We start from the raw sequence: 12,585 nt of genomic DNA, 5'->3' as shown, positions 1-12,585 counted from the left end.
ACGCAGGAAATGTTTCTGATCGTATCTATGTGGTACGTTCCACACGGCCGGGAGAACCAACAGAAAGCACAAGAAGCACCAACATGAAGTTATCACAACCTGGTACTAGAAATTATTATAATTTAAATTATTCAAATGTTGGGTTCAAATTATAGGTGCACATATTTACTTAGCTTCAGATGACCCTTTCCAACAATTGCCAAAAGCAAACCAACATTATAAATTGCCTATAATTTATAAGCTATTTATAATTTATAAATTAGAACGATTAAAACCCAAATCAGCAGTCAATTAAGAGTTAATAACTCCACATGTTTCTTTCTTCAACCACTGTCATCATCTACTTGTGAAATATTTATTATGCACCATTCTGACCAAAGGCACAGCCTGCCCGAAGAAGTACCTTAATGCCATGTAGTATTTTGAGAACAATAATGATTAGAGAATTAGAAGAACAATGCGAGCGGAGCCCTTGTGGAAAGGTCCTGTGGTGTGTTCCTGGAATTAATTACTAAACATAAAAATATTGAATTCGTCATTTTATAGGTGGAATCGTCCGTGCCCGCTAGCATTCGGCGCGCTCGGTGGCGTGAGCAGGTGATATGGAGAGAAGGCCACAAATTCGTTGGAAAACTAATTTGCAATCATCCACTTTGCCCGCCAATGGCGGACCGCGTTTCCCGCCATCAGACGTCGGGAACCTTATTGTAATACATCTGCATATCATGACAAACCCAGCCTGCCGGAAGTGTCCCCCCAGTCCGGCTAGATCGTCCGCCCAAGTCAGCATTTTTGCCTGTCGATGTCTTTTACAACAACATATAAGAGGCGTGCATGTGGCGGGCTGTACTTTGAGGGAACTCGGAGGTGAGTACACAGTAATGTTGTGGAGTGATCACCCGAGTCGCCTGTTGGACGTCAAGGTTTGGAAGGACTGGGGGATGAGGGTTGGTGTAAGGGCTGCCCTGCGGTTGAGGCACGTTGGTGGGGGGTAAGGGCTGCCCTGCAGTTGAGGCACGTTGGTGGGGGGTAAGGGCTGCCCTGTGGTTGAGGCATGTTGGTGGGGGGTAAGGGCTGCCCTGTGGTTGAGGCACGTTGGTGGGGGGTAAGGGCTGCCCTGCGGTTGAGGCACGTTGGTGGGGGGTAAGGGCTGCCCTGTGGTTGAGGCACGTTGGTGGGGGGTAAGGGCTGCCCTGCGGTTGAGGCACGTTGGTGAGGGGTAACGGCTGCCCTGCAGTTGAAGGGAAGCGGCCACACGTTAGGGAAAGGTTGTATAAAGTGACCATTCCTCTGCAACTGAGATGGTTCAGGCGCAGCCACATGGATGTGATTGGAGTCAGGCCTCTAGATTCTCTGCCCACTCAAGCAACGTAGAGGCATCAAAGTGCCACCAAGTGCTCCAGAGCTTTTCACCCCTCGGGCACAGACTGCAAAGTAAATGAGCATTTTAGTGGACTGCAGAACAGTTGGATGACTGGGCACGTTGTACAATCTCCTTGCTAAAGCTGGGCATGGAGCAATCACTGGTGGAGGTGCTCACAGCCCCTTGCAATGTCATCATCCCAGTTTGGACCAGTGCATCACTAACAGTGCAGCCTTGCAGTGTGGGCTAGGAGAATACCTGCACCTGAGCTGAGAGCACAGCATGCAGCCCAGGGGGCAAGGCTGCTGCCAATCGGTCAGGTGGAGTGGGGCAGAGGTGGGTGGGGTTTCGGGCAGCCATGCAGCGCACTGATCTCTGGCCATCCAAGCGGTGGCCAGCACTCTCCGGGATGTGTTAAGGGGCCTTCATAAATAAGCAAGACAGGTTCTCAGTACACCCATGCTAACCCATGTGTCTCTTTCTTTCATCCTGCAGGAGGAGTACATCAGGATCATGGAGCCTAGTGAACTAGCTGTATGCTTCATGGTGTACAGAGAGTGAAGACGACAGAGAAGAGAGTGACTGAGGCACCAGGCTGCGCAGAGGGAGGAGCAACACCCTCAGGAAGAAGGGGCAGCTGGGGTTCCCGCATATGCCACTGAAAAGCCACAGTGAGCTGTCGCTGGTTGGTGCCTAGCTAGACTCAGGGTCTATAGACGCCGCCTTTCATTCCTGCAGATGACTGAGAACTAGTGTCGCCGAAGACTGCGCTTGTCCAGGGAACTGGTCAGTCACAACTGCCACTTACTGCAGGACTTGGTGCCATGGGGACATGGAGGCATCCACTGCCAGTGGCTGTGAAAGTGACCATGATGCTCAATTCCTATGCCAGTGGCTCCTTTCAGGGCTCCACAGGTGACCTCTGTGGGATCTCACAAACCTCCACCCACAAATGCATCCATGAGGTCACGGATACCATCTTCGCGAAGGCAACACAACTTTTACCTTGGACCAGCACTGCCAGGATGCAAGAGTGATTGGATTTGCCCAGATCTAGGGTTTCCCACAGGTGCAGGGTGTGATCAACTGCACTCGTGTGGCGCTCAGATCTCCATCACAACACGAGATCAACTATGTTAACTGCAAGGGGTTCCATTCACTGAATGTGCAGCTGGTGTGCGACCACCACAAACACATCCTGCAGGTCTGCGCACAGTTTCCAGGGACTGTCCATGACTCCTACATTCTCAGTCAGTCACAGATCCCTGCCAGGGTCCACAGAAGCTGCAGGGATGGCTCCTCAGGGACAAGGGCTACCCGCAGAGGCCGTGGCTGATGACACCCGTGCAGCGGCCTCAGACTGCAGCAGAGCGAAGGCATAACGAGGCTCATGCCTTGAAAATGAGGTTCCGGTGCCTGGACCAGTCTGGTGGAGCCCTGCAATACAGTCCGCAGAGGGTGTCATGCATCGTCGTAACCTACTGCGCCCTTTACAACCTGGCGCTGCAACAGGGAGAGGAGCTGGCTGAGGAGGAGATGGAGGAGTTGGAGGTCTCCTCCAATGAGGAGGACGCTGACTGTGATGAGGGTGAGGAGTTCCTCGAATGCGATGGTGATGGGGATGAAGCTCTCGCACTGGCCAGACGAGGTAAGTGTGCTCGGGAGGCCCTCATAGCTGCAAGATGTGTGGAGGATGATGACAACATGCAGTGAGGAGACACTATAGATCCTCACATTGCAAGTGTAAACGTTTGACTCCAGTCTGGCTTATGGCAGCGCACATACCCTCTGTGATAATTTCCTGTCATAGGGATGCAGTGGAGGCCCTAATAGTCACTCAATTGCAGGAGAATGATGACAACATGCAATGAGGATGCTCCATAGATCTTCACATAGCCTCTGAGAGTGTTTGACTCCAGTCTGGCCAAGGGCAGCTCGCTTGCACTCTGTGATCAGGGTCTTATCATAGATATGCAGCTATGAATCCTTAAAAGCATCTGATCCTTTGTCCGCCTTCAGCACCTGACCCCTTCAGGAGCACAGCATTACAGATTCTGAAAAGGTGGGGGCCAGCCCCACTTAAAGGTGCTGAGAGCACACAGAGAGAATGAGGGAACTCTGTGGTGCCTGCCCACGACATTCTGGCAAAAATGACCAGCACCACCGAGGTGCAGGCATCAGTAATGTGTCCAGGGAGTGTGAGGCCGGACCATCACTTTGGTCTGAAGGCTGCACAAAGCACAGGGAAGAAGCCCTGGACTGAGACACCTGCCTTTATCTTGTGCAGAAATGTTTAACATCTGAGTGACAAGAACACTGCTCATCAGAACAAGGAGCCAAAGGCAGGGAGACATTCTTAAGAGTTTACTGACAGTAGAGAACATTATGTGCAAGTGATTAACACCCAGGCTGTGCAACTACATCTTCTTAACTTTCCTAACCCTGCTGCTACATCTTGATGTTCCCTGCGCATCCACAGCAGAGGTGGAGACAGCCCCACTGACAGCTACGTTCTGTCTGTGATGACCCTGGCAGTTGTCCTCTGGAGGGCCGAGACCTGGAGGCCCCCGGTTTTCTTTTGGGGTCCTGCTGTGTGGCACCCTCCTCAGCCTGTGGAGCTGGAGCTGCTGGTGTCACAGGAAGAGGGGGTTCGGATGTGCTGGACACTCCCGGAGTGACCTGGATGGGTGGCCCTGACGAGTACACCTGTTGATCCTCCTCCGTAGGGGTGCCCAAGGGCCCCTGGCTGACTGCTTGAGGAGAAGGGGTAGCTGGAGTGAGATCGAACTATCCCACACCTCTCTCGCATACACACTGGAGGCCAACAATGGCATCAGCAATGGAGTTGAGCCCATGCAGCAGTGCAGCAGTGACGTCCTGGACCAAGGTCTCCAATCCTGCTGCAATCCTAACAGCGTTGACCTCGGTGCGTTGGCATGCCGGTGCTACCATCTGAGCCTAAAGGCGGACATGCTCCTCCATCATGCCTTGCAATCTGAGGAGTGCAGCGGACATCCCTTCCTGATGTTCCCGAGTTTGCTTTTGCAGCTCCAGCAACTGTGAAATGACCGAGTCCAGAGGCTCATCATCTGACTCGGACTCAGTAAATTTCTGGTCTCAAACAGTCCTCTGAGTGTCAGACACCTGGGAAGTCCCTGCCGCTGCCTACTGTGGATCAGATAGTGCGATGTGCTCAGCAGATTGTGACCCCAAGGCTACTGTAAAGCTAGGTACCACCGAGGTGTGTGTCTCTGCGTTGGTTACATTTTATACATAGAGTGTCATGAAATTGATCGTTATCTACCACTGCAGTGCACAAAATTTACAATCTATACATTTCCGTGCATCCAACCTTTAAAAAGCGTTTCCGCAACGAACAAGGTATAAAGCGCTTGCTCTTGTTAAAACACTTTCTTATCTGTGACACAATATGCATCAGCTCATGAGGTCTTATAGGCAGAAGATGCTGGTCTCCTTCCCTTTCTTGCACACAATCCACATTTTTGGCAAACTAGGGAGAGGGGGTCCCCTACTTGAAAAAGATGTGTTACCATAATTACATAAATGACATGGAAGCACAACTCAGGTACATCTTTGTCTGTTATCCCCATTGCATACTACTTCAAACCAATGCTTATTGTAGCTGGACATCCAGGACTGTGAGTCACTGAATAATGCAAGCAAACATATTCTGGGGAAGGAAAAAATGCAACACTTTTGAGGCCATTTCCAGCCTGCTTTCCTATTTTTTTTTCTTTATTGTTTCTCTTGCATTGGTGGTGCACTTTTAGTAGCATTTAGTATCCTTATTGCAAATGGCACAACTTTGTATCTAGTTCAGTGCTGACCTACACACTGTGAAGACAGTTCTCCATAGCCATTGCTTGCAAATATTGTTAGTTTTCACCAGCACTACAACCAGCTCTGTGACATCCAGGTTGTCCTACGTTAATTTGGATAAGATAGGATTTCCTCCAATTGAACATGGAGAAGAGCGAAGTTACCTTATTCAACTTAATTCCTCCAAAGGCTTTGCCTCTTTCATCTTTAACTGCATATGGGTAATTTTTATATTCTCTGCTCTGGGTGGGGAACCTGGCCCACTGCTAAGGTGTACACTATGTCTGATTTCCTGACCGTTAATGGTCGTGCACAATGCACACAAAAGCAGGCAAGGCTCTTCTCCAGGAGCCTAATGTCAAAAAATTAATCCTTCCCAGCTGCTCACTCTATCTATACCAGACAGTATTTAACCTTTGTGTTGCAATGCTGAACTGAGTTTCAAACCCTACAACCGATCAATCGTCCAGGCCTTTTATTTCCGCCTCTGTAACACTATCAGCCTCCACCACTCCTGCTGGAACTTTTATCCACATTTTTGTTACTTTCAGACTTGACTTCTTCAGTGATCTTCTCAGCAGCCGACCCCACTGCAACCGACACAAAAGTTAAACTTGCCCAAAAATTCACCGCCCCAACTCTGCCTCACTCTAACGTCCTGATTTTAACTGGACACAAGAATTGGCTGCACAGCCAGCGAGGAAAGTGCCAAACCCGTCTGGCCTCAACAGTTTGAATCTGAGGCGATTTTAACTTTCAGGCTTCATCTGGATGACCCGATCAGTTAACTGGCCAAAATGCACAGTTAAGGAAGCACCCACCAGCCTGAGGCAGATATCCTTGCCACTTGCTCAGCAGTGCAGATTAAATTTCTAGACAGTGGGATTGGTGAAAGACGTTACTGGATAAGCCACCTGGTCAATTTTAATTGGCCGTTTACTCAGTGCACCACACTGGTAAAGTTAAGATCACTCCTCACTCACCTTTTCACCATTTCTTGGCCAATTGAGGCCAATTGACAGGATCATTGAAACAATTAAAGGACCTGCCCGTCCAACCTTAAGGCTGGCGGGCAGGCCAGGAGTCCCGGCGGCAAATAGAAAAAACATGAAACCCCATTCACCGGCGGGATGAGGTTCACGCGGGATTTTTAAAAGTTTAATAAAGTTTTACTGTAATTTGTGAACATGTCCCATCTCATGTGTACTCCAATGCTGAAAGACTCGGATGTCATCCCGACAGTCACACGTTCTCTCCTGATGTCAGGGTGTAGCATTAGTTGTATTCAGGTGATGGGCATAAGTTGGGAACTCACGTGTACTCATCTCTATAGGAGCAGGCTAAAAGGGAGCAGCCCTGATGGAGGTGTGTGATATGTAATCTGTATCTTTGCAATTAAAAGCTTATAAGTGAATAAAGAATTCACTTCAGTGTCCTATTCTTCTCTGCTTGGCTATCTGGGTTTTGACAACAGGCATAAGAAGAACGTTCAGATCCCCTCCCCACTGGAATTTCATTTTTGTCAATAAAAAGGGGCAGCGACACAGCAGAACTGGGAACACCTCAAATTCCAGTCCTTCCACTTTACGTTCACCACAGACCCATCCTCTCAGCTCCTGGAAACTTTGGACCGCTACCTTGAACAGCCTCTGCATAATGTGAATTTATCTTTTCAATTATAGTTCAAGACTTAAAATTATCTGTCCTACTGGTATCCTTTTCTCATCTCCAAAACACCTTCTACATAAAGATACTTCATAAACATTGTGCCATAAAGCTTCGACCAGCTGCATAAGTATATTACTTAACTGCATCACAGGATAGAAGTGAGTACAGTCTGGACCCATCACCAAAATCCACGTCAGTCCACCACTGACCACCTCCTTGTGCAGCTCAGCAATGTTAATAATCAAACTCCTTCGATTCCTTAGATGGAGCAGCCTGAATGCTGCTGTAAGACCCTTTTGTGAGGCTGACCATGTGAAGGGGTCAGTTAGTGATGCTTCCTCCCACAAGTATGCCAAAATGTAAATATTGGTTATTAGCATTATTTTATTGAGGACTTATTAAGTAACATTATTTTCACCACCATGTGCAGACTCTTGAATCACAATGCCGCTGAACAGTTCACCATTACAAAATAATAATGGTGAAAACTGTTCTGCAAAGTAAACCTATGTTCTGTATAATACAGTTCTGTGATATTCTAGATAAGATGTATGCCTTTATCCTTTGGAGTCCAATTCACTTAAACCATAAAGTTAATTTTATCCTGGCACAAAGTTCCACACTGTGAATGTGAAAGTGATTTGTGCCCGGTAGCTCATCAAAATATTTAGTACAGTATGATATGCAGTCATGTCAAGCCTTGTCTTTTTGACTATAGTACAAATTATAACCTTGTAGTAATAATGAGTTGCTTACAAATTCTAAAACTTGCCATGATTATATCACAATGGTAACAGATCCCTACAGGGATCAATATGCAATACCTAGTGCTCATGGATCAACTGCACATGGAATGCTGGTGGGCACAATATGGGGCACTGAGGTTATTCTGTGACCAGTGTACAGGGTATATAATATCACAGACCTGAGGTGCCCATGGCACTGAGATCGTTTGCATATGTTGTGCATTAGACTCATTAAGGACCTGAATATTACTTAAATTAGGAACTGGCCCCATGCTGCAAGTGGAGCTCCTGAGTAATGCTCAGACACATGTGAAGTGGAAAATCCTTTCCCACATGCTGGACTTTTTTTCTTACAGTTTATATTATTTCTAATTGTTGCAAGTAATTAACATATATATGTTCCACCAATTTCAGAGCTCCTTTACTGTTTAACTGCTATGATAGATGCAATTCTAAAGGCCAATTTTATAAAGGTCAGAGTCTCAGATGTGGCAGGCATTAGCTGGAAAGATGACTTCAGGCACTTCACTTTTTCCCCATCCAATTGTTGTGTACAATTTTAATGGGCTGACTGAGACAGTACTAGAGGTATACTTTAGCTTAATCTAAATAGAAAATTAGGCAAACAAATTTCAGGGCCTTCCAACAAGGTGCATTTCCAGCATTATACCTGACCCATACATGAATAAAAGGATAATTTTGGGGATGACAGGGTGTAACTAGTGGAGTGCCACAAAGATCTGTATTTGGGTCACAGTTATGTGCAAACTTTAACAATTAATTTGATGAGGAGGCCAGGTATATTATATGCAAGTTTGCTGATGGTACAAAGTTACCTGGGAAAGTAACCTGTGAGGAGGATGCAAAGAGACTGCAAAGAAATATATGCCGTGAAATTAGCCTCTGTATCGCTACTGGAGCTGGTGCTTCAGAAATCCCAAAGTGAATTTTTTTTTAAATGTATTCTTTCATGGGATATGGGTGTCACTGGCATTTGTTACCCATCCCTAATTGCCCTTGAACTGAATGGCCTTTTAGACAATTTCAGAGTCCACCATGCTACTGTAGATCTGGAGTCACATGTAGTCCAGATCAGGAAGGATAGCAGATTTCCTCCCCTCAAGGGCATAGGTGAACCAGGTGGAGGGATGCTGGAGATCAAAGTTCTGACAGAATTGAAATACAGAGCCATCCAACTGGCCGGTGATGACTGGGACCGGTCCTGTGCTGAGGTGAGATTGGTGCTGCTCTACTAAGTGAGAATCCAGCAGTGCAACATCCATCAGACAACCATGGTGTGAGTGATGTGTCCTCTTTCACAGGCCACTGCCATGCATGAATTATCTCCCCTTGCTTTCGCAGGCACATCTGCCAAACAGCCGACAGAGTCCATGACCCAGGACCTCCAATTAAGCTCCAAAGAAACCTCCGAAGAGGAATCTGAAGGCACCCTCCCTGAAGTCCCATCACAGCGCCCACCCACACCCTCCACCAGCGCAGAGACACACACCTTGGTGGGACCTAGCTTTAGAGTAGCCTCGGGATCACAATCTGATGAGCACATCGCACTTTCTGTTCACAGCAGGTGGCAGTAGGGACTTCCCAGGTCCCCGGCACTCGGAGGGCTGCTGGAGGCCAGAACTTTGCTGAGTTCGAGTCAGATGATGAGCCTCTGGACTTGGTCATGTCACAGTTGCTGGAGCTGCAAAGGCAAGCTCAGGAACATCAGGAAGGGATGTCCGCTGCGCTCCTCAGATTGCAAGGCACGATGGAGGAATCCGTCTGTCTTCAGGCTGAGGTGATAGCGCCAGCATTGCAACGCACCGAGGCCATCACTGGCAGGATGGCGGCCGCCATGGAGACCTTGGTCCAGGACATCACTTCTGCACTGCTGCATGGACTTAATTCCATCGCTGATGCCATAGTTGGCCCCCAACAGTGTGTACGCGAGAGGGGAGCTGGGCAGCTTGATCTCACTCCAGCTACCCCTTCCACTCACGGAGTCAGCCAGGGGCTCTCAGGCACCCATAGGGAGGAGGATCAGCAGGTGCTCCGGGCTCATCCACCCAGGTGACTCTGGAAGTAACCGGCCCATCCGAATCACATCTTTCTGTGTCCTCCGCAGATCCAGCTTCACAGGCCGAGGAGGGTGCCACTGCCACACAGCAGGACCCCAAAAGCAGGCCGGGGCCCTCCAAGTCTACGCCCTCCAGAGGATGCCCACCGAAGTCATCACAGACAGGGTGTCACAGTCAGCAGGCCGCCTCCACTGCTGCTGTGGATGTCCAGGGAGCACCAAGATGTAGTGGCAGCATTAGGAATGTTAGGTAAAAGTAATTGCACAGCCTGGGTATGGGTGTTGATCATTTGTACATATTGTTCACTATTATCAATAAACTCCCAAAAATGTCTCCCTGCCTATGGCTCCTTGTTCTGATGAGCAGTGTTCTTGTGACTGAGATGTGAAACCTTTCTGCACAAGATAAAGGCAGGTGTCTCAGTCCAGGGCCTCTTCCCTGTGCTCTGTGCAGCCTTCAGACCACAGTGATGGTCCAGCCTCACACTCCCTGGACACATTACTGATGCCTGCATCTCAGCGGTGCTGGTCATTGCTGCCAGAATGTTGTGGGCAGGCACCACAGAGTTCTCTCATACTCTCTGTGTGCTTTCAGTACCTTTGAAGTAGGGCTGGCCCCCATCACACCAGTATCTGCGACCAGTGATGCTGTGCACCAGCTCCTGAAGGGCTGAGGTGCTGAAGGTGGACACAGCATCAGATGCATCTAAAGTTTCATGGCTGTGTCTCTGAGATGGCCCTGATCATGGAGCGCAAGTGAGCTGCCCTCGGCCAGACAGGAGTCAGACACTCTCGGAGGCCATGTGAAGATCTATGGAGTGTCCTCACTGCATGTCGTCATCATCCTCCTCCTGCAATCGAGCGAGTATTAGGGCCTCCACTGCATCTCCATGACAGGAGCATTCCAACAGCGGGTATTGGCACTGCCATAAGCCAGACTGGAGTCAAACCTTCACAAATGCGATGTAAGGGTCTACGGGGACACTTCACTGCAAATCGTTATCATCCTCCACAAATCTAGCAACTATGAGGGCCTCCCGAGTGCATCTGCCTCATCTGGCCAGTGCGAGGGCCTCATCCCCATCATCCTCACCTTCGAGGGCCTCCTCACCCTCATCCCCGTCAACATCCTCCTCATCGGAGGAGACCTCAAGCTCCTCCACCTCCTCCTCCGCCAGTTCCTCTCCCCATTGTAGCGCCAGGTTGTAAAGGACGCAGCAAGCGACTAGAATGCATGATACTCTCTGCGGACTGTATTGCTGGACTCCACCAGACCGGTCCAGGCACAGGAACCGCATCTTCAGCATCCCAATGGTCGGCTCCACCAAGTTGCGAGTTGCTGCATGAGCCTCATTATAGCGTCACCCTGCTGCAGTCTGAGGCGCCGCACGGGTGTCATCAGCCACAGTCTCTGCGGGTAACCCTTGTCCCAGGGGAAACAACCCTGCAGCTTCTGTGGACCCTGGAAGATGGCAGGGATCTGTGACCGACTGAAGATGTAGGCGTCGTGCACACTCCCTGGAAACCGTGCACACACCTGCAGGATGTGTTCCTGGTGGTCGTACACAGTTCAGTGAGTGGAAGCCCTTACGGTTGATGAAGTCCACCGAGTGTAGTGATGGAGACCTGAGCACCACATGAGTGCAGTCAATCGCACCCTGCACCTGTGGGAATCCCGAGATCAGGGTGAATCCAATGGTCCTAGCATCCTGACTGTCCCGGTCCCGGGCGAAATGCACAAGGTTCTGTGCCATGGAGAAGATGGCATCCGTGACTTCATGGATGCATTTGTGGGTGACGGATTGTGAGATCCCACAGAGGTCACCTGTGGAGCCCTGAAAGGAGCCACTTGCATAGAAATTGAGCACCGCAGTCACTTTCACAGCCACTGGCAGTGGATGCCCTCCATGTCCCCTTGGTGCTAAATCCTGCAGTAAGTGGCAGATGTGAGCCACCAGATCCCTAGACATGCGCAGTCATCGGCAACACTGGTTCTCAGTCATCTGCAGGAATGGCAGGCGGTGTCTATAGACCCTGGGTGTCGCTAGGTCCCGACCAGCCACGGCTCACTGTCGCTCCTGGGCAGAGTGTGCGGGAGCCCCTGCTGCCCCTTCTTTATGAGGTTGCTGCTCCTGCCTTTGTACAGCCAGGAGCCTCAGTCACTCTCTCCCCCATCTTCTACGGTCTCTGTAGGCCATCAGGCACACAGCTCGGTCACCAGGATCCATGATCATGTCATGGTCCTCCTGCAGCATGAAAAAGAGAGAGAGACGTGGTTATCATGGCTGTACTTAACACCTTTCCTGGCCCTGTGTGACTGCCCCTTAATGCTTCCCAGAGAGTGCTGATCATCCATTGAATGGCCAGAGATGAGTGCGCTGTATGTCTGCCCTGTTAGCCTGCAACATGGGGGGACACTGGTCCAAACCAGGATGCTGGGATTGCAGGGGGCTGTGTGCGCCTCCAGCAGTGACTGCTACATGGCCAGTGTTGGCGAGGAGATTGTACAACGTGTGCAGTCCAACTGCTCCGCGGTTCAATAAATTCTGTGTTGGGGATGTGGGGAGGGGGGGTGGGGTGGGAAGGTATGGAGCGTTTGGTGGCCCTTTGGTGCCTCCCTGTTGCTTGCATGGGTGGGCAGGCTAGGAGCCTGACACCAATCATATCACTGTGGCTGCGCCTGATCTGTCTCAGTTGCAGAGGCCTGGTCAGTTTATACAGGTGTCCCTAATGTGTGGCCGTTTCCCTCGCCTCGATTGCCTGTGCATGGGATGCAGCACCAGGGCAGCACTTGATCCCCCCACCCCCCACTGACAACGGTCACCTCCAAGGCTGGCCAGCACTTGCCCCCGGACACAATCCCCCCCATCAGCAGTCACCTGGGGCCAGGC

The sequence above is a fragment of the Cetorhinus maximus genome, chromosome 5 (genome assembly GCF_964194155.1).
Source record: "Cetorhinus maximus chromosome 5, sCetMax3.hap1.1, whole genome shotgun sequence".
In the NCBI taxonomy this organism is placed as follows: domain Eukaryota; kingdom Metazoa; phylum Chordata; class Chondrichthyes; order Lamniformes; family Cetorhinidae; genus Cetorhinus; species Cetorhinus maximus.
This window is presented reverse-complemented; position numbering follows the sequence as displayed.